This window comes from Arachis ipaensis, chromosome B06, assembly GCF_000816755.2.
Source record: "Arachis ipaensis cultivar K30076 chromosome B06, Araip1.1, whole genome shotgun sequence".
In the NCBI taxonomy this organism is placed as follows: Eukaryota; Viridiplantae; Streptophyta; class Magnoliopsida; order Fabales; family Fabaceae; genus Arachis; species Arachis ipaensis.
The window spans coordinates 95,832,355-95,838,354 of record NC_029790.2 but is presented as its reverse complement, the minus strand read 5'-3'; positions in this window follow the sequence as shown (position 1 = coordinate 95,838,354).

The window sequence follows — 6,000 nt, the reverse complement described above, 5'->3', positions numbered from 1 at the left end:
ATACACCTACCCGAAAGCAGCCTGCGCAGATGAAAGAAAGTCTCTTGGTCTAAGCGGACCACCACTCCCGACGAATTTTCAGGCATCACCAGGATGATGGCCTATAGTATACTTAAGTTTTTATGGGTAAGAATCGCACTGATGAAAGAACCATTGCTCGGGGTTCGAGAAGAACCGGGGGAATAAGTCCCCACTACGAGATATGATACTCCACCGTCGTTTAAAGATAATAAAATACTAGCTCCTCGATAGAACAAGCGATGGATTTTCAAGTCAAAGCCCCCTGTTACTAATTACTAAAACCATTTTTTTTTTCTAATCTTACTTCCGAATCATAATCATAGAGAAGCGGCAAGCACAGCAGCAGACTCAGCAGAACGGGAAGATTTCCGTCAGTAGTAGCTAGCCCTATTCCGTTTAAGTCTAATGCTTTCCTCAGTCCAGGGTTTGTCCCATCTTACTAGGTCCCCTTCCCCAATTGAATTTTGCACTCTACGAAAGAAAGTGAGTTCACAGTTTTTAGAATGGTTAGTATAGGCCAGCGCCGTATTCGATGATGGACGTCTTAGGTCAATCGGCTTAATTCCGAACAGCTGACGAGAGCTCTAAGCCTAGGATAAAGAAAGGCAGCAATTCACTCCTCTCCTGCTTATTATCTAGGGGCGAGCAAGCTATTCTTCTTTGGCCTCTCGTAAAGCTATCGCATCTTCGCTCCAGCAAAAAACCTTGATGTGTCCAGTGAAACTTCCAATTGAAATAGAGAAGAAGATTTCTTAACGTTAAGGTGCATTCACCAGCTTAGGGGAAACTTTAGAAAAGAGAGAGTTAGCTCATTTCTATTAAGTCAAATTGCATAGGTGATGATTTTTAACATGTTCTATCATCTCTAAGGCGATCTCATCTCGTCCGGTAGACATTCTAAGATCGATAAGCTGACGGGCCCTGCTACTGAGGTAAGGGGCAAAGGATCGATCCACTTGATGAATAACTGTCCCGATGCCAAAGCTTCCTGAACGAATACTAGGATCAGAGCGCTAGCATCCCTTGCTCTCTATCGATTGCTCCCTTTTACAATATGAAGCGTCTCATCCAAAAGAATAGAACTGGAGGGCGAACTTCCCATCTGTTCCCGTCTCAATGTGACCATTGATAGCTTTCTCTATTGAAATGTAATCCAGTTCTGGCTTGCTGTTCAAACTAAGGGTAAAAGGACAGAGGAAAGGGACGATTACGAGTGCCTGTTCTGTCTGGTTCTTATGAGTTCATAAGCGGCAACTGCTTTCGCTTCTTCAATAGTTTAGGGCGGGGTCAATTATGGGGCAGAAAGGTTCTCAGTAGAGCTTTTTCGGTACTCAGAACATTCTCAGTCGTCAGTCGCGGTCATTCTTCCCTCCCGAGTCCCAGGAAGTCACTTATAGTATCCTTTCCCTGAGCTATTTCATATCCTCATCCCTCTAAGACACTTCCGGAAGAAAGAACCCAGCTTACCAAACGAGCGAAGCGTAGGTCATAAAGCAGCTTTCCAGTTACAATCACCTTCATAACCTAAAATGAAAAGACCCGGGGAAAATGGTATGTTTTGACAGAAGTTATCTCTGTTACAAACTTTAGGATGCTGAGCTAGCTACCAGATGATCAGCCAGCATGCATTAATAGAATAGATTGTCTCCTTGCAAGCGAGCGATTTAGTGAGCATATAAGCTCTACTGATAACATCTGTGCCATTCATGCCAACTCGAACGACTACTCACCGGGAGAGTCAAGATTGCATGGGATTTTACATGCAGGTAAGATCTCCGGACAGCTGACTCTTATCCTGGGAGTGAAATTCTCACTCACTCTATCCCACTACTTCCTTCCCTAGCTCGACTTATAGGGATAAGGAAGTGAACGCTGAAAGGAAGCCAGGGGACTCCTACCTAAAGCGAGTCGACTCTCTGGCACTGGCCACTAGGTCATCGACAGAAAGACTTCCTAGTTCATCCTCTACTTCGACCAGCCTCACTGGCCATCGATCCAGCTCAGCGTGAAGAGGTGCAACCCTTGTATTGATCGGATCCTCCCCCCTACTAAGCAAAGTGGACAGCCGGAGAGATGCTTTGGTTGATTTCCTCAATTATTGATGAACCTTGGACAGCTTTCTCTGAAAGCACCGAGGAAACATCTCTGTGGGATTTGGAGATCGAGGATAAGTATAAGTAAGGCCTTTATGCGGTCCAGAACAGATCGAGCAGGGGCAAGTAAGGCATCATGCTTTCCCGGGGAGATCCTTTCAATATATATAATAATAGTGAAGCTTCTCGCGCATTCGTGCTTGCTGTGAAAGTGATATTCGTAATCAAGAGATGGGGCTGCCTACAACACTAAGAAGCAATGGGGACAAAGGCCTCGAATCCTGTCTTTGACGGTGATCATAGCGCTGGAAAAGTAATCGAATGTTTTCATCTTCTATTTGACTTACTACGGGCATCACATGATTACCATAGTATATGGAGATCTCAGTCAGCTCCCCCACCACCAGCGACAACTAAGGCTTCACCCGCAATCGAGTTCTCGGTCTTACCTAGCGTAAAAGAGAATCGAATCCCTTGAGTTAACCGTTGGAGAGGAATCAGAAATGGAACCTTTGGCGAGATTCTTCCCACACCCGTTCGGTAGTCTACCTCAGTTACAACACTATTTCCCCTCCGATCCGGGCTTTGCTTGCTTCCCTCTTCCTCGGGAAAGACCTTGATTAAAAGGAAAGGAATAAGAATAGGCGAATCGCTATCTCTGAAACCAAAGTCGTACTATCTTTACTAAAGTCCTAATGTAATACCCTTTAAACCACCAACAGGTCCTATTCCGACAACACTGAAAAAGGGCTCTCTCCGTCTCAGTTAGTCAGTACCTTAAATTATTTAGTAATTTCCAAGCTGCTCTTTCAGAAGCTGTGATGGCTCTTTTGAATATCTAGTTCCGTCTGGTAGCGGTTAGAGCAGGTCCCGTTTCCGCTCCTAGCGAGCTAACATCATAAAATGAACTTCAAAACTCTCCTGCTATTCATTCCTCTGCTTGCTTGCCAATAACCTCCATTCGAAGCCCAGCCGGGAAGGCAAAACAATGATTTCCCTGCCTGCATCTAAGGAACCCCCTCTCCTGCTTTTCTGCTAGCCCATCTATTGATAGATTGATAGAAAGTACAAGCCTGCAAAGCCCTTCTTAGCTATAGTGGTCGAAGCCATCTCTTTCCTATTCCTTTTCCAGTGCCATGCGAGGAAGCTACGAAGCTGCATCTGAACCTCCCTGCCCGGGAGGCTCCCATCGCTAGGCTAGCTCCATATAGGCCCCATAGAACCATCCGATCTAGAGCGAGCCTCAAAGAAAGATCTTTCTCCTACCTTTGCCTTTGGGATGCTAGCTATGCTTCTCACGGCCCTCGAACTATCAGGACGGCATGATAACAACTCGAACTCCAGATTGAAATGTATCTGCTAAGGCGTTCTTGGTGATCCCGCCCGGGGACGACTAGATAGAAGGAGGAGAGGGGCAATGCTGGATCGCTAAAGTTCTATATCCCTAGAGCGGGGATGGGAACAACCAACTGTGTGTCATCACGTGCGTGCCACATGGAGGCGGGAGACAGGAGCACCGGTAGAGGCAGTAGCTTACCTTGAACCAGTCCCGGGGGCGAGGATAGCAGCGGAGGATATTCTATAAAAACTTCTTTTTAGGCTCTAAAGCTCCTCAGAAGACAAGACTAGAACAGCCTTAAATAAGGAAATACCTAGCTACCTTAACTATAGGAATTGGGCTTTCAGAGTCATAAAAGGAGAGGTGAAAGGGTCGGTCGAGCTGAATTCCCCTCTCCAACTTGACTAGAAAAAAGGGGGGTCGGCCTGGAAAGAGAACGGATTAGCAGTTAGCTAGTGAGAAGCTAGGATTCCACAGCATAAGATATTCTCTTAAACCAAAGCACCACAACAAACCAGAGCTGCACATATATATTGCCATGAATTCATGAACGTGCTTTCCCTTAGATCAGGTAGAGCCTGGATGTGCTCGCTAATAGCTCCTTGAGCTCATTCGAGACCACTGCAAACAGAAGAAGCAGCGAAAACACCGATCTCTCTTTCTTCTTATCTAATCTTTTCCTTCCTTTTCTTACTCAGTTCTAGATGAACTCTGAATCCAAAGCTTATGCCACAGCGCAATGCCCGATCTTATATAATTAAGTAAAGAAGGAATCTGCTTTCTAGAGCCGAAAAAAAAGGCTCAGAACAACCTATTCAATGCAAAGAGCGGCTATGCCGATATTAAAGCAGAATGCCATTCAAGCAAGAATGAAGGTATTTTATTCACCCTCGGCTTGGAGAACTTCACTACCTTGAAAGGAATGCTTTCCCTCTGGCTTCCCGTGCCAAGCTGTAAGCATAGCGAGTTAGGTATGGGCTCCGTTAAAGCAGATACAAGAAAGAAAGCAAAAAGCATTCTCCTTATAGGAAGAAGCTACCCATTCTCAGAAGAGAATGAAAAATGAGGATAGGAACGAATCCAAGACTTGGACCTGAAGGAGATGAAAGACCGGTACAATCAATTTAGAAGAGGGAGAATAGGATTCCAGCTGGAGGCTGCACCCACCTACTATAGAAGACTGGCTGCCAGCCTACATAAAAAAACTAATAAACTTACAACATGGACTGCTAAGGTACGAGATCTTAGATGGAGAGAGTACGGAATGGACTGGTTACGGAATAGGGGATTACCGACAAAGAGATGTACCGATTCCAATGCGTACGAGATAGAAAGAGAAGTTAGCCTCCAGGGGCGGGGCAATTACACCAACAAGGAAATTTACTAAGACGATAGGCGAGGACCTTGAATCAATCAAGCAATGACTTTCTTCGAGAAAGAAGAGAAGGCAATAGCTAGATTTCTTTCTGTTATGCGCTATAGGCCTAAACCATATCATCAGTTTATGGGCACGCCTTCAGTTAACCCTCGCTGCAGGCTCTTGCGGACTTCCTTACCGTGGGACTTTCCCTCGTCAACTGGGGAAATGGGCTCCGATCCTCTTGAGTTGACTTGCTTTATACAAGTGATTGATATAGGAAATCCTTCCCCGTCAACCGGACGTTCATCCAATGCTGACTTTGATGAGTTCAGGTCAATGAAAGTCGATTGAACCTCGCCGGTCAAGTGTCTCTTGCTTCAGCTTGATTCAGTTCAAGACAATGCATCATCGAGGGACAACTCTTTTAATGATTTAATGAGCACAACCCACAACGGTAGAACGGTAGCTCGGGACAGTTAAGACAAGACGGTTGCCTCTCCGATAAAGGGTCAAGAAGGCCTAGGCCTACGATTGGAAAGCTAAAGCCTTCCCTTAGAAAGCGCCGGATTGAGATGAGACTTCGGAGTCGGATACTAGGACTATCAAATGGAACTTGACTTATTTGATTCTTCTTTCATGGAGGCGAAGATGCAATCTGAGATGTAAGGCGTGCAACAGCCTGAGCTTCTGAGATAATAGCGTTCACAGCGGAGGAGAAGGACTTATCTTCTCAAAACCTCCGGATCGATGGGATAGTAGATACTAGAATTATTCCTCCATTAGTTTCGACCCTTTCTCTTAACTAACTTCTTCTCTCAGAGAGAGGATCGATGGCCTACAAGTGACCGGCTTCCGGGAAAGCAACTGAGGGAAGAACGAAAACACCTTATTTGACTGAGGAGTTAAATAGTCTCAAGACTAAGCCAATGCTCCTTCCACGACTAAGACACAGACGAACCGGGCCACTAGGGGTTCTTACACAAGAATTGATTCCCTTTCGGCCGACTAGTTGCATTAGTCAAACCTACACGCTACCTCTCCGCTTCCTCATGGAAGAAAAGAAGGAATAGCAAACAAATTAGATTAGGCAATTACCGATTCGACTGCTTGAACTGCTAATAGAAGGCTTGCACGAGGAGAGAGCTAGACGGACTAGGGGAATGTGGCAAAGGCTGCTTCATCAAGGA